This window comes from Kogia breviceps, chromosome 3 (genome assembly GCF_026419965.1).
Source record: "Kogia breviceps isolate mKogBre1 chromosome 3, mKogBre1 haplotype 1, whole genome shotgun sequence".
In the NCBI taxonomy this organism is placed as follows: domain Eukaryota; kingdom Metazoa; phylum Chordata; class Mammalia; order Artiodactyla; family Physeteridae; genus Kogia; species Kogia breviceps.
Genome location: NC_081312.1, coordinates 67,453,232 through 67,475,459, shown reverse-complemented (window position 1 = coordinate 67,475,459; position 22,228 = coordinate 67,453,232). Strand labels below are relative to the sequence as shown.

The 22,228-nt window shown below is 38.8% G+C and overlaps 1 protein-coding gene across 11 annotated transcripts in view; it reads left to right on the top strand.

Moving 5' to 3' along the window:
* The window catches only part of NUBPL (NUBP iron-sulfur cluster assembly factor, mitochondrial), a 530,407-nt gene that overhangs the window by 122,607 nt on the left and 385,572 nt on the right, over positions 1-22,228 (top strand). The gene's annotated exons all lie outside the window — the stretch shown is intronic.

Here is a 22,228-nt window from a genome sequence, read left to right as displayed (position 1 = left end):
TTTCCATATAAATTGTGAAATTTTTTGTGCTAGTTCTGTGAAAAATGCCATTGATAGTTTGATAAGGGATTGCTCTGAATCTGTAGATTTTTTTGGGTAGTATAGTCATTTTCACAATTTGATTCTTCCAGTCCAAGAACATGGTATATCTCTCCATCTGTTTGTATCATCTTTAATTTCTTTCATCAGTGTCTTATAGTTTTCTGCATACAAGTCTTTTGTCTCCTTAGGTAGGTTTATTCCTAGGTATTTTATTCTTTTTGTTGCAATGGTAAATGGGAGTGTTTTCTTAATTTCTCTTTCAGATTTTTCATCATTAGTGTATAGAAATGCAAGAGATTTCTGTGCATTAATTTTGTATCCTGCTACTTTACCAGATTCATTGATTAGCTGTAGTAGTTTTCTGGTAGCATCTTTAGGATTCTCTATGTATAGTATCATGTCTCTGCAAACAGTGACAGCTTTACTTCTTCTTTCCTGATTTTGAATCCTTTTATTTCTTTTTCTTCTCTGAATGCTGTGGCTAAAACTCCCAAAACTAGGTTGAATAATAGTGATGCGAGTGGACAACCTTGTCTTGTTCCTGATCTTAGAGGAAATGGTTTCATTTTTTTCACCATTGAGAAAGATGTTGGCTGTGGTTTTGTCATGTATGGCGTTTATTATGTTGAGGTAAGTTCCCTCTATGCCTACTTTCTGGAGGATTTTTGTCATAAATTGGTGTTGAATTTTGTCAAAAGCTGTTTCTGCATCTACTGAGTTTATCATATGTTTTTTTTTCCTTCAATGTGTTGATATGGTGTATCACATTGATTGATTTGCATATATTGAAGAATCCTTGCATTCCTGGGATAAACCCCAGTTGATCATGGTGTATGATCCTTTTAATGTGCTGTTGGATTCTGTTTGCTAATATTTTGTTGAGGATTTTTGCATCTATGTGCATAAGTGATATTGGCCTGTAGTTCTCTATTTTTGTGACATCTTTGTCTGGTTTTGGTATCAGGGTGATGGTGGCCTCATAGAATGAGTTTGAGAGTGTTCCTCCCTCTGCTGTATTTTAGAAGAGTTCGAGAAGGTAGATGTTAGCTGTTCTCTAAATGTTTTATAGAATTCGCCTATGAAGCTGTCTGGGCCTTGGTTTTTGTTTGTTGGAAGATTTTTAATCACAGTCTCAATGTCAGTGCTTGTGATTGGTCTGTTTATATTTTCTGTTACTTCCTGGTTCACTCTCGTAAGGTTGTGCTTTTCTAAGAGTTTGTCCATTTCTTCCAGGTTGTCCATTTAATTGGCATATAGTTGCTTCTAGTAGTCTCTCATGATCTCTGTATTTCTGCAGTATCAGTTGTTACTTCTCCTTATTCATTTCTAATTCTGTTGATTTGGGTCTTCTCCCTTTTTTTCTTGATGAGTCTGGCTAATGGTTTATCAATTTTGTTTATCTTCTCAAAGAACCAGCTTTCAGTTTTATTGATCTTTGCTATTGTTTCCTTTATTTCTTTTTCATTTATTTCTGATCTGATCTTTATGATATCCTTCCTTCTGCTAACTTTGAGGTTTTTTTGGTTCTTTCTCTAATTGCTTTAGGTGTAAGGTTAAGTTGTTTATTTGAGATGTTTCTTGTTTCTTGAGGTAGGATTGTATTGCTATAGACTTTCCTCTTACAACTGCTTTTGCTGCATCCCATAGCTTTTGGGTCGTTGTGAATCCATTGTCATTTGTTTCTAGGTATTTTTTTATTTCCTCTTTGATTTATTCAGTGATCACTCCATTATTAAGTAGTGTATTGTTTAGCCTCCATGTGTTTGCATTTTTTCCAGATTTTTTCCTGTAATTGATATCTACTCTCATAGCGTTGTGGTCGGAAAAGATACTTGATACGATTTCAATTTTCTTAAATCTACCAAGGCTTGATTTGTGACCCAAGATATGATATGTCCTGGAGAATGTTCCATGAGCACTTGAGAAGAAAGTGTATTCTGTTGTTTTTGGATGGAATGTCATATAAATATCAATTAATTCCATCTTGTTTAGTGTATCATTTAAAGGTTGCGTTTCCTTATTTATTTTCATTTTGGATTATCTGTCCATTGGTGAAAGTGGGGTGTTAAAGTCCCCTACTATGCTTGTGTTACTGTCGATTTCCCCTTTTATGGCTGTTAGCATTTGCCTTATGTATTGAGGTGTTCCTATGTTGGGTGCATAAATATTTACAATTGTTATATCATCTTCATGGATCGATCCCTTGATCATTATGTAGTGTCCATCTTTGTCTCTTGTAATAGTCTTTATTTTAAAGTCTATTTTGTCTGTTATGAGAATTGCTACTGCAGCTTTCTTTTGATTTCCATTTGCATGGAATACCTTTTTCCATCCCCTCATTTTCAGTCTGGATATGTCCCTAGGTCTGAAATAGGTCTCTTGTAGACAGCATATATACATGTCTTGTTTTTGTATCCATTCAGCCAGTCTATGTGTTTTGGTTGGAGCATTTAATCCATTTACATTTAAGGTAGTTATGATATGTGTGTTCTTATTACCATTTTCTTAATTGTTTTGGGTTTGTTTCTGTAGGTCTTTTCCTTCTCTTGTGTTTCCGGCATAGAGAAGTTCCTTTAGCATTTATTGTAAAGCTGGTTTGGTGGTGCTGAATTCTCTTAGCTTTTGTTTGTTTGTAAAGCTTTTAATTTCTCCGTCGACTGAATGAGATCCTTGCTGGGTAGAGTAATCTTGGTTGTAGGTTCTTCCATTTCATCACTTTAAATATGTCCTGCCACTCCCTTCTGGCTTGGAAAGTTTCTGCTGAAAGATCAGTTGTTAACCGTATGGGGCTTCCCTTGTATGTTATTTGTTGTTTCTCCCTTGCCTCTTTTAATATTTTTTCTTTGTATTTACTTTTTGATAGTTCGATTAATATGTGTCTTGGTAAGTTTCTCCTTGGATTTATCCTGTATGGGACTCTGTGCTTACTGGACTTGATTGACTATTTCCTTTCCATATTAGGGAAGTTTTCTACTATAATCTCTTCAAATTTTTTTTCAGTCCCTTTCTTTTTTTCTTCTTCTTCTGGGATCCCTATAATTTGAATGTTGGTGGGTTTAATCTTATCCCGCAGGTCTCTGAGACTGTCCTCAATTCTTTTCATTCTTTTTTCTTTATTATGCTCTGCAGCAGTTATTTCCACTATTTTATCTTCCAGGTCACTTATCCATTCTTCTGCCTCAGTTATTCTGCTATTGATTCCTTGTAAAGAATTTTTGATTTCATTTATGTTGTTCATCATTGTTTGTTTGCTCTTTAGTTCTTCTAGGTCCTTGTTAATCATTTCTTATATTTCCTGCATTGTATTTCCAAGATTTTGGATCATCTTTACTATCATTATTCTGAATTCTTTTTCAGGTAGACTGCCTATTTCCTCTTCATTTGTTTGGTCTGGTGGGTTTTTACCTTGCTCCTTCATCTGCTGTGTGTTTCCTCTGTCTTCTCATTTTGCTTAACTTATTGTGTTTGGAGTCTCTTCTTCACACGCTGCAGGTTCATAGTTCCTGTTGTTTTTGGTGTCTGCCCCCAGTGGGTAAGGTTGGTTCAGTGGGGTTTGTTGGTTTCCTGGTGAAGGGGACTAGTGTCTGTGTTCTGGTGGATGAGGCTGGATCTTGTCTTTTTCGTAGGTTGTACTGCGTCCAGTGGTGTGTTTTGTGGTGTCTGTGACCGTATTATGATTTTAGGCAGCCTCTTTGCTAATGGGTGGGGCTGTGGTCCTGTCTTGCTAGTTGTTTGGCATAGGGTGTCCAGCAGTGTAGCTTGCTGGTAGTTGAGTGGAGCTGGGTCTTATTGTTGAGATGGAGATCTCTGGGAGTTGTCTCGCCTAATGATATTACATGGGGCCAGGAGGTCTGTGATGGTCCAGTGTCCTGAACTCGGCTCTCCCACCTCTGAGGCTCAGGCCTGACACCTGGCCAGAGCACCAAGACCCTGTCAGCAACACAGATCAGAAGAAAAGGGAGGAAAAATAGAAAGAAAGAAAGAAAGAAAAGAAAAGAATAAAGTTATTAAAATAAACAATAAAGCAATAGAAAAAAGAAAAAAAGGAAAGAAAGGAAGAAGAGAGCAACCAAACCATAAAAGAAATCCATCAGTGATAACCAGCTCTAACAACTCTACTTAAAGAAAACAAAACAAAACAAAATATATAGACAGAAGCCTAGGACAAATTGTGAAGGCAAAGCTATACAGACAAAATCACCCAAGGAAGCATGCACAGACATACTCAGAAAAAGAGAGAAAGAAAAAAAAAAAAAGGAAGAGAGCAACCAAATCAATAAAAAAAATCTACCAATGATAATCAGCTCTAAATCCTAAGCTAAGACATAAAACTAACACTTAAAACATAAAACTAAAACATAAAACTAAAAACAAATGAGACGCAGAAAGCAAACCCCATGTCTACAGTTGCTTCCAAAGTCCCCTGCCTCTATTTTAGGATGATTCGTTGTCTATTCAGGTATTCCACAGATGCAGGGTACATCGAGTTGATTGTGGGGATTTAATCCGCTGCTCCTGAGGCTGCTGGGAGAGATTTCCCTTTCTCTTCTTTGTTCGCAGAGCTCCTGGGGTTCAGCTTTGGATTTGGCCCCGCCTCTGCATGTAGGTTGCCTGAAAGCATCTGTTCTCTGCTCAGACAGGACAGGGTTAAAGTAGCAGCTGATTCGGGGGCTCTGGCTCACTCAGGCTGGGGGGAGGGAGGGGTACAGAATGCGGGGCGAGCCTGCAGTGGCAGAGGCCGGCGTGACGTTGCACCACCCTGAGGTGGCGCCGTGTGTTCTCCCGGGGAAGTTGTCCCTGGATCATGGGACCCTGGCAGTGGTGGGCTGCACAGGCTCCTGGGAGAGGAGGTGTGGATAGTGACTTGTGCTTGCACAAGGGATTGTTGTTGGTGACTGCAGCAGTAGCCTTAGCATTTCACGTCTCTGGTGTCTGTGCTGATAGCTGCGGCTTGCGCCCGTCTCTGGAGCTCGTTTAGGTGATGCTCTGAATCCCCTCTCCTTGCACACCTGAAGACAATGGTCTCTTGCCTCTTAGGCAGGTCTAGAGTTTGGGATCCCAGACTCCCTCCTGTCTAGTTGTGGCACACTAGCCCGCTTCAGGCTGTGTTCATGCAGCCAACACCAGTCCTCTCCCTGAGATCTGACCTCTGAAGCCCTAGCCTCAGCTCCCAGGCCCCACCCGTCCCTGCAGGTGAGCAGACAAGCCTCTTGGGCTGGTGAGTGCTGGTCGGCACTGATCCTCTGTGTGGAATCTGTCTGCTTTGCCCTCTGCACCCCTGTTGCTGTGTTCTCCTCTGTGGTGCTGAAGCTTCCCCCCGCCCCCACCTTGTCCTGTCTCCGCCCACGAAGGGGCTTCATAGTGTGTGGAAAGTTTTCCTCCTTCACAGCTCCCTCCCAGAGGTGCTGGTCCTGTCCCTATTCTTTTGTCTCTGTTTTTTCTCATTTCTTTTGCCCTTCCCAGGTACGTGGGGAGTTTCTTGCCTTTTGGGAAGTCTGAGGTCTTCTGCCAGCATTCAGTAGGTGGTCTGTAGGAATTGTTCCACATGTAGATGTATTTCTGATGTATCTGTGGTGAGGAAGGTGATCTCCACGTCTTACTCCTTCGCCATCTTGAAGGTCTCCCATACAAAGCACTTTTAATAGATTTTGCATCCTCTGATATGGGCGGCCACTCATATTTTCTTCTTATGGAAGCTGTCAAACACTAAAGGAATTTATTTTTTTAGTTCTGGAGGCTGGAAGTCTGAAATCAAGGTGCCAAGCATGATCAGTTCTGCTGAGAACTCTGTTCGGGTTACAGACTACCTACTTATCCTCAAGTATGGCCAGGAGCAAAGCATGAGTTAGAGACTTCTGAAGGAGAGATTAGGGGTTAAAATCAGTTCTCTCTATATATGTTAAATTTAAAATGCTTTGTAGACACCTGGAAGGACACGCTGAGGAATAGAGTGCTCAGAGGAGAAGTTGATAGGTGGTAGTTAAGGCTATGAAACTGAATAAGATCATCTGGGAAGTAAGAGTAGATTTTGGAAAATGGCCTTTTAACAAGTAGTACGTTTTAAGGTTGTGATAATGGAATGCATGTATTTTAAGACTTATCTAAGTTGCTAAACCTCTAGAAAGTTTAAAAAATGACTTTGGTTTTAAAGGTCCTCATTGGTGTTGCACATTGCTTTTAAGCAGTTGTCTACTTGTTATTTTATTAGCCAGTTCCCATACTCTGTTTGGCTTAAAATAGTGGGAAGCTTCATTCTTTAAGGATTTCTCTGAGGAATTAAAAAAAATTGTGTCAGGATGAATTGGGTACTGGTTATTTCCAAAAGCTACATAGCATAGAAATTTTATCATGGTAGAGACAATTTGAAAATTAATAGTTGCTAGTGATAATAGGATAGAGGGGGCTGTTTCTGAATGGAGTATTTTAGTGAGCAAACACCAGCTGTGCATGACTAAGGGTGGCACTCATCCAGGGGAAGGACATTTGGTGGAAAATTTGTGTAGTTTTTTTTTTTAAACAGCAGAGAGGCTTTTTAGTTAGACTACTGGTCTCTTTTCTATTAAAAGGATTAAGTTTCAAAGGAAGGATCAGCCCACTCTGGTGGGGTGAGGTTGGGGTGGAGGACATATTTGGAATAAGAGGGATGTTTGCAACAATACGTGGCTAGAACTTTCCCTAAACACTGTGGTTCATAGGCATTTGACCAAGTACTCAAGGGCCAAATTTTAATATTATTTGTTTTTCTCCATTTAATGAGAACCACTGAGCTTAATTAGCTCCCAATTTTGTCTTTACAGTGGTCACACCACAGAGCTTGTGAATACCAATCCTTTAAAAAAAATTTTCCCCATTATATGTAATATATGTTTTGAGCATCAGATTTTTGCAAAAGTAGTTTGGTAGTAGAAATTGTTTTCATAATGGAGAGAAAGGGGTTTGATTTCATGTTACTAAAGGATGTTATAAGTAATCGAAAGAAAAAGGGAAATTTGGGAGTCTACGAAATGTCATTTTTAAAGGAGGAAATTTAAGTCAGGAAAGAATAGACTTGCTTGGAAACAAGTCCTATAATTGGAACTTGAGTAGCTAACATCTGCCTTTGACAAAATCCCCTGCAAAGCTGATACCTCTCTGCTTGTAGTCATTGAATTAGGGCTCTGACATTTTCATATTTCCCGTGGAAATGATTATGATAATATAAATGTTTTATTTTTATACCTGATTAGATAGGGAAGATGGAAGCCAGATGTTGTTTAAGTGTGTCTTATGAATCATTGCAGGGACTATAACACAGGCAATAGTAAATCAAAGGTTGCAGAGAGGGTATTGCTGAGGCTCATGGAGCAGGGGTGGGGGAGATAACCTCTTGTGTTTCTTGGTAACTCTTTATTTTGGTTCTGGCAGAGTTGGCTAGGTTAACTGATTACATCACATGGTCTGTGGTTTTATGATTCAGTTTGTGAAACTGGAGAGCCCAAGGCATTCCTTTAAAGTGTGTTTATTAACTATCTGCTATATGTCAGACACTGTGGTAGGTATTTTGGATAGAGTGGTGAATAAGACAGTCCACATTGTTTATTTACATCTGTGATAAGTACTGCAAAGGAGAAATTCTGTTGTCAGGAAAGCATATAACAGGATACTGATTCTAATCTGAGGGTTGAAGGAAGACTTCCCTGAGGGAGTAACATCAGTCATATCTGCTTTCCAAGAACCACCATTACTCTCTGTCCCATTACTGTTTTATTTTTTTCATGGCAATAATTGTTATTGCCACAAATTCTTATTTATCTTCTTCCTTCTTGTCTCCTCCTCCGACTCCCCTACTCGCCCCTCCCCCCACATTAGAATGGAAACTCCTGGAGAGCAAGGACCTTTGTGCCAGAAAACCCTGAATGGAAAGGAGCACGGGGAGGTGGAGGAACTGAAAGAAAGCCAGTGAGGTGGCGGTCAGTATGAGAAGGAGAGTAGCAGCCTTGGAGACCATGTCAAGAATTTTAGAATTTATCCTAAGGACAATGGGAAGCAATTTTAAGTAGCGGATGGACATGATCAGATTTGCTTAAAAATTACTTCCGTGTTGCATGGAGAATGGAGGAGATGTTAGAAGGGGCACAGGAGACCAATTTAGGCTATTATGGTAACCTAAGTAGGAGAGCATGATGATGTCTTGGACTAGTGTTTTGACGGTAGAAATGGAGGAGAAGGTAAAATTGGCAGGTCTTGACAATGGATTGGATATGAGAGAGGAGAGGAAGAAGTCAGGGACGACCTCCATTCCAGGTTTCTTGATTGTACAACTGAGTTGATGTCAGATACATTTTCCCAGTGCATTTGAAAAAGAACGTGCACATTTTCAAGTTTGATATACAGTAGAATTGCCTCTGATTGTGAAAATTCAGCAAATATATTGAACTTTTCCAGTCAACTTTTGGTCAAGATAGAAATGCACAACACTTTTTTTTTTAGTCTATACTGTTTTACCTACTAAGGAGTAACCTATGTCTTTGTTTCAGGCTTGCTAATTGTTATAACTGACTGGAGTCCTTGCATTTTTTAATGGTTTTATTGAAGTATGATTCACGTACCATACAATTCATCTATTTGAAGTTTACAGTTCAGTGGCTCTTAATATATTCACAGAATTGTGCATCCATCACCATCAATTTTAGAAAATTTTCACTACCCCAAAAAGAAACCCTGTACTGCTTAGCCATTATTCTTCAATCTCCCCATGTACCCCAGCCTTAGGCAACCACTAATTTACTTTCTGTCTCTATAGGTTTGCCTGTTTTGGACATTGCATAGAAATAGAATCATACAATATATGGTCTTTTGCGACTGACTTCTTTTACTTAGCATAATGTGTTCAAGGTTCATCCATGTCATAGCATGTTTCATTTCCTCATTTCTTTTTATTGCTGAGTAATAATCCATTGTATGCATATAACACGTTTTATGTATCTGTTTCATCAGTTGATGGACATTTGGGTTGTTTCCACTTTTTGGCTATTATGAATAATGCTGCTGTGAATATTTGTGTATAAGTTTTTTTTTTTGTGTGTGTGTGTGTATATAAGTTTTTATGTGGACATATATTTTCAGTTCTCTTGGGGATATACCCAGCAGTGGAATTGTTGGGTCATGTGACAACGCTGTTTAACCATTTGATGAACTGCCAGACTGTTTTCCACAGTGGGTATACCATTTTACATACTTACCAGCAGTGTATGAAGGTTCCAGTTTTTCTGCATCCTCACCAATACTTATTTTCTGTCATCCTCAGGGGTGTGAAGTGGTTTCTCATTGTAATTTTGAATTGCATTTCCCAACAGTGTTTCTATTGGACTACAGTGATAATAAGATAGAAGCAGGGCAATTTACTGGCTGGCACAGAATTTAAGAGAGTAGAGATGAATTGGCATACACAAGTAATTGTTTTAAGCATTTTCTAAGGCTTTGCATTGTCTTTCTGATTCTTATTTAGCAGTTAACAGTTAAAACATTTTATTTTGTACCTTAAGTTCAAAACAGTTTTCAGGTTCCACAAAAATAATTTTCACAAATACCCTAAATATTTTTGTTATAGTTTTTCTTTCTTTTTAAAATACAGTCTTCATCCCTTTTGGCTCCTAAGCAGCATAGTTGAGAACGTCTGACTGATTTTGGACAAATTCAGAATTTGAACAATCCAAGGACCATCTTGTACCAGACACTGTGTTTACTGTGTTTACATGGGGGCTACCTTCACAAAGCTTCTAGCCTTGTGGGGGAGACAGATAATACATATTTATTTACATATAAGGAAGAATGTGGCAAGTGTAGCAGTTGGTGAGTATAAACAGAGTATGTTAATACCAGAGTGGAGAGAAATTAATTCCCATTTTAAGCAGAGGCAGTAATTTGAAGGCTAGGTAGCATTTTGGCAGGTAGAAAAATAGCAGAAAAGAAGAGAAGTTTAGATTGAAGGAACTATGTGAGCAAAGTCATGGAAGAAGGAATTATAGTTTGGAATGAGAAGTAGTCTTTATGGTTATAGTTTAGGGTATATTGGGACGAGAGGGCTTATGGGGGATCCAGCTAAAGATAGACTGGATGCATATGACATGTAAAGGACTTTGGATTTTGTCCTGTAGTCAATGGGATACTTTAGAAGGTTATCTGCTAGTGTACAGTTCATGATAAAATCTGCGCTTTTCAAAGGTAAGATTTATAGTGATGGTGAAGAACAAATTAGAGACATATTGGAGGTAAGGGAGGCATTTGCAATAGCAAAGGTGAGAACTGACTTATCAACTTAAATTGGCTTAAAAATAGGGGTTTATTATTTCACATAAAAGAAATCTGGAAGTTAAAGAGTTGGTTAAAAAGCAGCCCAACTATATCAGGGCTCTGGGGTGGCATTTCTGCATTTCTCTTGGTTTAATCTTTATGGTCACAAAATGGTCTTATGCATTCACAAACAGGAAGAAAAAGGGTGGGTTCTCTTATTGTTTTTTGTTGTTATTATTGTTAGAGAAGAAAACTTTGACCAGGCACTCCTAGCTTCACTGATCAGGATTGGATCTCATGACTGTGACTTAGCTGCAGAGGAGACTGGGAAAGTGGGGAGTCTGATATTTTCCACCTTTACAGTGGGAGGTGAGCTCTGCCTATGAAAAGAACAGGTGGGAGTAGGAGTTCTCGGGGTTAGCAATGAGTAGTGTTTGGAGATGCTGATATCCTCCATTTAGTAGTAAAAAGGCAAAGGAACAGACAGATTTAAGAGACAGATTAGAAGGGAAGGAAGAATTAAAGATTGGCTGTAGGTTTGGTGGTGAATGAAGAGATTGAAATGCTATTTACCAAAATGTATTTCCCTATCTAAAATTGAGTTGGCTCCTTAATCTATTAATATTTAGGCCTAGTATCCTGATATCTTACCTTCAAATCACCAACCTAATGGTCTGGGGAGGAGGCTGTTGGAAGTAGTTCGGTGGTTTTTAAGGGCTACTCCTTGGACCAGTACCAGCTTGCTGCATAAGAATCACCTGTGGAGCTTGTTAAATAAATCAATCTCTGAGAATTTGATTATTTTAGGTCTGGGATTTGACCATCAATTTTGTTAACAAGCTCCCCAGGTAATTCTGATGCACAGCTAGGTTTAGGTATATTTGGTAAGAAAAAGGTGGACTTTGGTTTTAGACAAACCTAAATTTAAATCCCAACTCTTCACTTACTAACTGTGTGAACTGGGGCAAGGCACTTGACCTCACAGAGCTCAGGTCCCTCATCTGTGAAATGTGTAACAACAACAACAATAATAGCTACTTTATATAGCTTTTGTGAAATAAACAGTATAAATGTAATGTGTCTAGCATAATGACTGGCATATAGTAAGGATTCAGTAGCTGTCTATTTTTATATGTCTTAGCCTGTAGTAAGTACTGGGTATTTGATTTAGCAAAGAAACAAATATGTATAAAGCTACAACAGAAAGAAAATAAGAAGCAAATATAATAAATTGCTTTTCTTGTTGCTTAGTATCCATTATAATCAATAGCTGATTTTTTCTGGCCCAGCCAAATATCTTCTAAGCTAGAGCATATAAACTTTATTTTCTTAACTGCATTTTTGGCTGTGTCTGTTCTGTGTAATCTATATAAGTATATAATTTGAAAATCAGCAAGTATACCAAAAACTCTAATCCAATTTCTGTGAAATACATTACTTAATATTTAGTAGAGCCTATTTTTGACAGTAATCTCATATAAAACCTTAAACTAGGCAGGATTCTTGCTCTTATAAAACAAAAAACAGACAATTCAGTTAAAAGGAATAAGTGCACATTAAGGATCATTTTGTTATTCTCAAAGCTTGTTGCCTGGGTTAATAATTAGAATGTTATTGTGGATGATTGTCTTGTGTGATAAATTACTACTCACTGAGAATGAATGCTCGTTTTTCTTGTTTCAGTGCATAAAGAGGTCTTGGTGAAACAGAGAAAAGACACTAACATTGGGTATTTACTTTGTGCTAGGAAGTTGACTTAGTATGTCTTGGAGGAGAGGGGCAGCATGCTGTAGGGGTACCTGTGGACTCTGAAGGCATGCTGCCTGGGTTCCTATCCCAGCTCCTGTACTTACAGCTGTGTGACTTTAGGTAAATTACTAATCTTTGCATGCCTTGACATTATAGTGTACACCTGCCTCATGAAGTAGTCGTGAGGATTACATAAGCTAACATACCTACAGTATTTAGGAAGTACCTGGCTTATAGTTCTATATAACTGTTAACTGTTCTTTAAGTTTCACAAATTCACACTGTTCTGCAGTCTCACAAAAATCCTGTAAGGTATGTATCTTCTTAATCTTTATTTTGTAGGTAAGAAAACTGAGGTTTGGTGAGGTTAGTAACTTAGCTACAATCGCCCATCTGTTTAGTGATGCAAATCCCAGATAGCTTTTTCGTGCATTCTACTATGCCTTTAATAAGTTAGTTATTTTTTAAAAAATCCTAAAAATAATAATTACTTATGTGAGTCATATGGTATTTAAAAAAAATATTTATTTATCTGGCTGAGGCATGTGGGATCTTTAGTTGCGGCATGTGGGCTCTAGTTCCCTGACCAGGGATTGAACCCAGGCCCCCTGCATTGGGAGTGTGGAGTCTTAGCCACTGGACCACCAGGGAAGTCCCCATATGGTATTAAGTAACATTTTTCATTTATCAAAAAAACATTTTTGCTACTTGGGAATAGAATTAATAGATTAACCATTTTTGAACTTCAAGTTAGGTGTTAATATTTTGAAAAACATTTGTTATTGATCCTCACTTAAAAGTATTGCATCAAGGGTTGTGGAGAAAAGGGAACCCTTGCACATTGTTGGTGAGAATGTAAATTGGTGCAGCCACTGTGGAAAACAGTATGAAGTTTCCTCAAAAAACTAAAAATAGAACTATCATATGATCCAGCAATTTCACTGCTGGGTATATATTCCAAGAAAACAAAAACACTAATTTGAAAAAATGTGCACATCTCAGTGTTCATAGCAGCGTTATTTACAAGATATGGAAGCAACATAAGTATCCATTAATATCAATAGATGAATAGATAAAGAAGATATATATCCAATGGAATACTACTCAGCCACAAAAAAAATGAAAAAAATATATACTGTAAAAACCATATAAAGTATACTGTATATTGCAGTAGGTATTTAATTGAAATTAATTGTATAAATATAACTTACTTGGATTTAGGTAATATATCATTTCATACTTGATGATCATAATGGTACCTTGAGGGTTTTCCATAGTTTTTGAACTTTATTTTTATTTGTTGTGTAGTTATATAAATATTTGAGTACAGTATAATTGTTTATTTCACTCATGATATGGATGCATCTGTGATTAACTGAATTATCTAAATCCTCAAGGTTCATACATTTTATGGAATATATAAACAGTTTTGCTTGCTAACAGATCACCACTAATGTATATAAATAGTATTAATTGACTTGAGATGTGTGTCTACTTCTCTGGTATCTTTTATAAGAATAATTCAGTGTACTGAGTAAGAAACTTAATGTCAAATATTAAAGTGAAAGATAAGGAGCTGTGTTTTTTAAAAAAATTAATTGTGTAACAGAGGGTTGGGAGTGTATAACTAGACTCTAAAGCCAATCTTGTATTTGGAATTTTTCCTTACTTACTCTTCCTCCTCCTCCATAAGCACACAGACACATGTACTGCACTTACCGAGCACAATAAAATCACAGTACGGTTTTATAAGGTAATTTTCAGAAGGTAGGAGTCCCAAACTGCTTTTCCCCTCTATTTTCTGTATGGTTTTAGGTAGAAAGCATTATGCACAATATGCTTTGAAATTTCCCATTAGAAGCAGTAGCAATTTTGTTTTGAATAGCTCTTAAGAAGCTGTTGGCTGTGTGTTTCCTTCTCAGCACCCTTTGGCCTACCTTTTAAATTTCTTTTGGTAAAGTGCAGCTTGCTGCCAGTAATTTGTTCTCTCACTTTGGGATGGAATGGAAGTTGCTGAATTTGTTGTGAGTTAGAAAGTGAACAGTTACCCAAATTTTACATTTAGTATATTCTTCTTTAGTTTCATTTAGTTTGTAACATATTGGTGGCAAAACTGGTACACATCCTTTGAATTTCATGACCTGATTCTGTACAATAAGAAGTTATCCAGATCTTTCTTACAGAACAGTCTGTCTTTTTTTCTTAATTATTCTCCCCTTCCTCCCTAACTTGGCTCTCACCAATTCATTTTTCCTTTCTCAGTTTTCTTTCTCAGTAATTTATTTCCCCCATCACATCTCCTTGAGGAATAAGGAGGCCCCTAAATCCTCAGTAGGGCAGTGTTAGAAGGGTAGCTGAGAAGAGAGCAGAGGGCACATGAAGACATTGGTTTTAAAACCAGCTGCTTGGCTCCTGTGATTTTTGAGTTTGGAGGGTATATCAGGTGCTCTGTTTACATCTGATTCCTGTGGTTGCTGCATTGCTTTTATCTGCAAGAGCTGCTATCAGAATTGTGAATGCTCTTCCCTGCACTGCAGTTTAGTTAAGGACATTGCGAAGGAATCGATGTTGGTTTTCAGTGCTTTTGCTGCAGTACCTTGTCTGATTTGGGAAAGGTTCTTGTTTGGTTAGGTTTCTAGGTCTTAAGGCTTAGATTCTGTCAAAAAAGTGGCTGGTTGATATTGCAGATAAGATGACTATTATTTTTAGGGGTTAGTATCTAGAAGTATCATTTTCTGCATTTGTATTACCATGGTGATAGAAGGCTTCCTAATATTTCTCTGATTTTGAAGACTACTTACTAAGAGCATCAATACTTTGATTCCCCTTTAATTAAAAGGCCAAGGATTCAAGGTTTTTCTTTTCTTATCTTAGTTGTTTTACTCCTCATTTACTTTCTCTGTTAGTTACTAGATGAAAATCTGGGACTTAAGGGAATTGCTTCTTGTTAAAGAAGATGTTGCTTGTCTGCTCTGGAAAGGAAAATACACACACACACACACACACACACACACGCACGCACACACCAAAAGTCCTATGCAGCCATTTTATGTTTAAAACCCTGGATTGAACCTAATCTTGGTAGTGAGCAGGTTTAAAAATTGCTCTTTTTAATGAGCCCTTTCATACCGGATTGTGTCTTTAATTTTCAAAGATTTAGGTAGTGTACTTTTTTTTTTTTTTAAGGTAGTGTACTCTTATATATTTTTTTTACAGCAGCCCACTACAGCCAGTCTTTGCACTAGATTTTATTCCAGGAAGTTCCATTTTTCTGGAGTTGAGATCAATAGAAAAATGAAGATGACATTGGATTTTCTTGGGGGAAAAGTGGTGGTTAGGAAAAGACTGCAAGGAAATGTATGACCCTTTCTTTAACACTAGAATATTTTAAACTTTACCTACATTAATTAATTTTGAATCCTATAACTTAAAACGTTAGTATAGAGGTATTAGGAGAGGGAATTTCATGAACTTGTAGAATGTTAGAGCTTAAGAGGGGGCCGTAGGGATCATATAGTAATCAACCCTGTTACTCTACGGAGGAACAAATGGAGGTTTGTTCATTCATTCATTAGTTCATCCATTCATCCATCCATTCATTAAATGGATATTTATCTTATGATTACTGTTTAAGGTGCTTGGAGATATCCTTACCCTATGGAGTTTACAATAAATAGATATTAGACATCATAAGTAAGTTAAATAGTATGTTAGACAGTGATAAAAGTAGTCTGAAATAAGGGGGAGGGAAAGTGCTTGTATGTGAGGGTGAGTTTGCACTTTAATAAAGGGTGAGCTCCACTGAAAATATGACATTTGAGCAGAAACTTGAAGAAGGTGAGAGTGTAGTCTGTGTGACTATCTGTGGGAGGATTGTGTCAGGCAAAAGGAACAGCCAGTTCAAAGGCTACTATATGGGAGCATGTCTAGCTTATTATTCAAGGAATAGTGAAAAGCCCACTGTGGCCCCTGGAGTAAGAAGTGGACTGGAGTAATAGGTGAGGAAAGTTAACAGGGCTGGGAGGCAGGCGTATGGGGAGCTGGATAGATTTATGTGGGGTCTGGTGAATTGTAGTAAGGACTTTGGCTTTTCATGAGTGAAATGCAGGAGGGGGTGTCAGTGAAGGGTTTTGAGCAGACATGATCTGACTTATGTTTCAACTCTGAATCATTCTCACTGCACTGTTGAGAAGAGATGCCAGGGTATAGGGTTGCTAGATTTAGCAAATAAATATATAGGACACCCACTCAATTAAATTTGAATTTTAGATAAACAACGAATAATTTTTTATATGCATATGTCCCATGCAATATGTGACTGACTACCCATATGGCAGAATGTGAACTACTTTTTTATAGTTAAAAAAAACCACCCTCTTCATTGTTACTGTTGATTACTGTAGATCACTGTTACTCTGATCCTGCTGGTCCCAAGATGTGGGGCCTTATAGCAAATTTTCACCTTTGCATTTCCATACTATCTATATTACTGTTTTTCACATTGTGGTCATCTTATACCCTAGAGTGTTACAATGCAGTTTGTTGGACTCCAGCCCAGACCTACTGAATCAGAATTTCTTGAGATAGAACAGAGTCTCTCCATGCTGCCTGTTGTTCTAGATTCTAGGTACAGCAGTGAATAAAACATACAAAATTCCTTACCCTCGTGAGATTAACATTCTAGTGGGGAGACACAATAAACAAGATAAATAAGTAAATATATAGTATGTTAAATATTGATATAGGTGCTAAGAAGAAAGAAAAAGCAGGAAGGGGAGTAGGAAATATGCAGTGTTATGATGAGGGAGTTGCAGTTTTAGATAGAGTGACCAGTGAAGTCCTCACTACATGGTGATGTTTGAATCAAGACTTGAAGGAAGTGATGGAGAGAACCAGGTGGATACCTGGGGGGATGGATTCTTGGCTGAAGGAACAGCATCTACAAAAGTCCTAAAGCAAGTGCATACCTGGTGTGTTAAATACACTGCAGGGAGCAGTGTGTCTGGAGTGGAGTGAAAAATAGTAGGGGATGAGATGAGAGAGACAAAGGGGAATGGTTAGTGATTGTTAGCAGTTAGGCTTTATGGTGTGTTGGAAAGAGATTTGGAAGCTAGATCCAGCTATGACATTTATCTCTGGGCCTGTTTCTTCACTAAAAAGTGGTCAGAAGACTAAGATGATCTCTTAGGTGTTTTTTTTTTTTTTCTTAGGTGTTTTTTTGTTTGTTTGTCTTTGTTGTTCTAAAATAGTCTTTAATTTGATACTCTTCCATTTCTGCTTTTCCAGCTTGTTTACAAACAGTTTATCATTTGGGATTCTTCTGTACTTTTCATGAGCTCATCTCTGTTTGCCCTCTGTCCAGCCACATGAACTTTTTCCTTTATGTTGCCCTTGTTCCTCTCTTTCTTGACTGAAATTGAAGATTTAGACAGTCCTTTGATAAGTAGTAGGAAATTGTTCTCTTATCACTTTGTCCAACCATTACTTCTTCTGATATTCAGATTTTTATTTAATGTTAGGTAATAGAATTAAGAAACATCTTTTTCTCTACTGAGAGATTAAAATTCTTGTGAACGGCAGCTTGATTTAAAGCTAGGTAGAGAGAGAAGAAAGTAGAGGCTTGATTCAACTTTAAATTGAATAAATCCCAGTTGCCAGTCCAAGATTAAGTGTAATGTAATCTGTAGAGACTCCTGTGATTCTTAATTGGATACCTCTATGGAAAGGACACATTTGAGTAGGTCTTAATCTTAAATGAATGTTTACTTACAAACAATGGGGTGGGCCACTCTAAGACATTGTTTTGATGGGTTCTGTTAGCATATGACATGGATAAAAAGAACATTATGAAGCTTTACAATCGTCTTTAGTGTAAATTCTGTTGGAAGAGCAAAGCAGTATCAAAACTCTTGTCAGTGCCTTTGAAATCCAACACACAAAAAATAGGACTTGTAGGCTCTCAAATTGCAGCTTTCACGCAGTGGTAATGAAACAGTATAATCACTCTGAATAATTCTGCCACCTTTTACAGCTCTCACAGGGTATTATGAATTATAAAGAAACAAATCCCAAAATCCAGCATGTTGGGGTTTGATGTGTCTTGTTTTTGTCATGTTAGACTTTGAATACTGCAGAAGAGTCAGAAAAAAGGGTACCAACATATTAGGTTAAGTTTATGGAGACATTAAAGATGGCAATCCTACTTTACAATAGTACATTTATAATTATATTTTCTAATAATCATTTTCTTTATCTGTTGTGTATTTGATGAGGCTTTTGTGGTGATTATTCTTTGGGGCCTGAAATCAATGATAAAAAAAACCCTAATTGGAGTTTTCTTGACTAAATATAATTATTTTAGGCGGAATAAGTTGGAAAGGATTCACAAAACTTAGTTGGACACCCAGCTGCATATGTTTATTTATAGCCTCTACCTTGCTCATTTATTTTCCTACAATATAAAACTGTTTGAAAGTTTAAATTGAAAAACTGTTTATACACTTAAAATAGGAGCCTATTTAAAAGTAATGGAGTAAATTATAAAAAACAAATAAGGTGGGCTTCCCGGGTGGCGCAGTGGTTGAGAGTCCGCCTGCCGATGCAGGGGACGCGGGTTCGTGCCCTGTTCCGGGAAGATCCCACATGCCGCGGAGCGGCTGGGCCCGTGAGCCGTGGCCACTGAGCCTGCGCGTCTGGAGCCTGTGCTCCGCAACGGGAGAGGCGAGGCCACGACGGTGAGAGGCCCGCGTACCGCAAAAAAACACAAAAAAACAAATAAGGTTTATTTGGCATCTTTTGAACGTTACTGAATTCTAGACTTGAAAATATGTGTAGGCTGCTTTTTGTACTTGTGGTAATTTTATCAGTCAGTAGCTGTGCCAAAATCAAAGTACAGTATGCTTTAATTAATACAGGGTTTGGTGTTTCTACTTAAAGGACACTGATTTTATTCACAATATATAAAATTAAAGCAAGACATGCTAACTTAGTTCCAGTGAAACAGCCTGAAAAATGTGCTCTTTATTATTTCTGAAAACTAGCCAATTAAGGATGAGGAAGTAGATCTTTACTGAGGTAGCTCCTCTGACAGTAAAAGAGATGATTGTGTCCTCCTGTCTGCTCTTGGCTTTACAAAAATTACATTGTTGGGTGATTGAATAACTTTGTCATGAAAAAGCTTATTTTCTAAATCAGCGTCGGCAAACTATGACCTATGGACTAAATCCTACCTGTATTTGTAAATAAAGTTTTATTGGAACATAGCCATGCTTATTCATTTACATGTTGTCTATGGCTACTTTGGTGCTACAATGGCAGTGTTGAATAGTTGCAGATAAAATGATCCACAAGGCTTAAAATATATATATATATATATATATTTTTGGTACGCGGGCCTCTCACCGTCGTGGCCTCTCCCGTTGCGGAGCACAGGCTCCGGACGCGCAGGCTCAGTGGCCATGGCTCACGGGCCCAGCCGCTCCGCGGCATGTGGGATCTTCCCGCACCGGGGCATGAACCCGCATCCCCTGCATCGGCAGGCGGACTCTCAACCACTGCGCCACCAGGGAAGCCCTTCTTTTTTTTTTTGACATCTTTATTGGAGTATAAGTGCTTTACATTGTTGTGTTAGTTGCTGCTGTATAACAAAGTGAATCAGCTGTGCGTATACATATATCCCCATATCCCCTCCCTCTTGCATCTTCCTCCCTCCCTCCCTATCCCACCCCTCTAGGTGCTCACAGAGCACTGAGCTGATCTCCCTGTGCTCTGCGGCTTCTTCCCACTAGCTATCTATTTTACATTTGGTAGTGTATATATGTCATTGCCACTTTCTCACTCTGTCCTAGCTTACACCTTCCCACTCTGCGTGTCCTCAAGTCCATACTCTACGTCTGCGTCTTTATTCCTGTCCTGCCCCCAGGTTCATCAGAACTATTTTTTGGGTTTTTTTAGATTCCATGTGTTATAAATGTTAACACATTTATATATGTGTTAGCATATGGTATTTGTTTTTCTCTTTCTGACTTACTTCACTCTGTATGACAGACTCTAGGTCTATCCACCTCACTACAAATAACTCAATTTCATTTCTTTTTATGGCTGAGTAATATTCCATTGTATATATGTGCCACATCTTCTTTATCCATTCATCTGTCGATGGACACTTAGGTTGCTTCTGTCCTGGCTACTGTAAATAGAGCTGAAATGAACATTGTGGTACATGACTCTTTCTAAATTATGGTTTTCTCAGGGTGTATGCCCAGTAGTAGGATTGCTGGGTCATATGGTAGTTCTATTTTTACTTTTTAAAGGAACCTCCATACTGTTCTCCATAGTGGCTGTATCAATTTACATTCCCACCAACAGTGCAAGAGGGTTCCCTTTTCTCCACACCCTCTCCAGCATTTACTGTTTGTAGATTTTTTGATGGTGGCCATTCTGACTGGTGTGAGGTGATACCTCGTAGTTTTGATTTGCATTTCTCTAATGATTAGTGATGTTGAGCATCCTTTCATGTGTTTGTTGGCAATCTGTATATCTTCTTTGGAGAAATGTCTGTGTAGGTCTTCTGCCCATTTTTGGATTGAGTTGTTTTTTTGATATTCAGCACATGAGCTGCTTGTATATTTTGGAGATTAATCCTTTGTCAGTTGCTTCGTTTGCAAATATTTTCTCCCATTCTGAGGGTTGTCTTTTTGTCTTGTTTTCCAAGATTTTGGGTCATCTTTACTATCATTACTCTGAATTCTTTTTCAGGTAGACTGCCTATTTCTTCTTCATTTGTTTGGTCTGGTGGGTTTTTACCCTGCTCCTTCAACTGCTGCGTATTTCTCTGTCTTCTCATTTTGCTTCACCTACCGTGTTTGGGGTCTCCTTTTCGCAGACTGCGGGTTTGTAGTTCCGTTGTTTTTGGTGCGTGCCCCCAGTGGGTAAGGTTGGTTCAGTGGGTTGTGTAGGTTTCCTGGTAGAGGGGACTGGCTCCTGTGTTCTGGTGGATGAGGCTGGATATTGTCTTTCTGGTGGGCAGGACTCTGGTGGTGTGTTTTGGGGCGTCTGTGAACTTATTATGATTTTAGGCAGCCTCTCTGCTAATGGGTGGTGTTGTGTTCCTATCTTGCTAGTTGTTTGGCATGGGGAGTCCAGCACTAGAGTTTGCTGGTCATTGAGTGGAGCTGGGTCTTAGTGTTGAGATGGAGATCTCTGGGAGAGCTCTCACTGATTGATAATTACATGGGGCCAGGATGTCTCTGGTGGTCCCGTGTCCTGAACTCGGCTCTCTCACCTCCAAGGCTCAGGCCTGACACCTGGTGGGAGCACCAAGACCCTGTCAGCCACACGGCTCAGAAGAAAAGGGAGAAATAAACGGAAGAAAAAAAAAAAGTAAAATAAAATAAAGTTATTAAAATAAAAAGATAAAAAATAAAACAATATTATTAAAATAAAAAAAATTTTAAAGTAATTAAAAAAAAAGAGAGCAACCAAACCAATAAACAAATCCACCAGTGATAACAGTGCTAAAACCTAAACTAGGATAACCATATAAATCAGAAACAAGTCGGTCGCATACAGCAAACCCCAAGTCTACAGTTGCTCCCAAAGTCCACTGCCTCAATTTTGGGATGATTCGTTGTCTATTCAGGTTTTCCACAGACGCAGGGTATATCAAGTTGATTGTGGAGATTTAATCCGCTGCTCCTGAGGCTGCTGGGAGAGATTTCCCTTTCTGTTCTTTGTTCTTGCAGCTCCTGTGGTTCAGCTTTGGATTTGACCCCACCTCTGTGTGTAGGTCGCCTGAGGGCGTCTGATTTTTGCTTAGACAGGACGGGGTTAAAGGAGCAGCTGATTCGGGGGCTCTGACTCACTCAGGGCGGGGGCACGGTGTGCGGGGTAAGCCTGCGGCGGCAGAGGCCGGCATGACGTTGCACCATGACGTTGCACCAGCCTGAGGTGCGCTGTGCGTTCTCCCGGGAAAGTTGTCCCTGGATCACGGGACCCTGGCAGTGGCGGGCTGCACAGGCTCCCGGGAGGGGAGGTGTGGAGAGTGCCCTATGCTCGCACACAGGCTTCTTGGTGGCGGCAGCAGCAGCCTTAGCGTCCCAGGCCTGTCTCTGAGATCCGCGCTGATAGCCGCGGCTCGCGCCCGTCTCTGGAGGTCCTCTAAGCT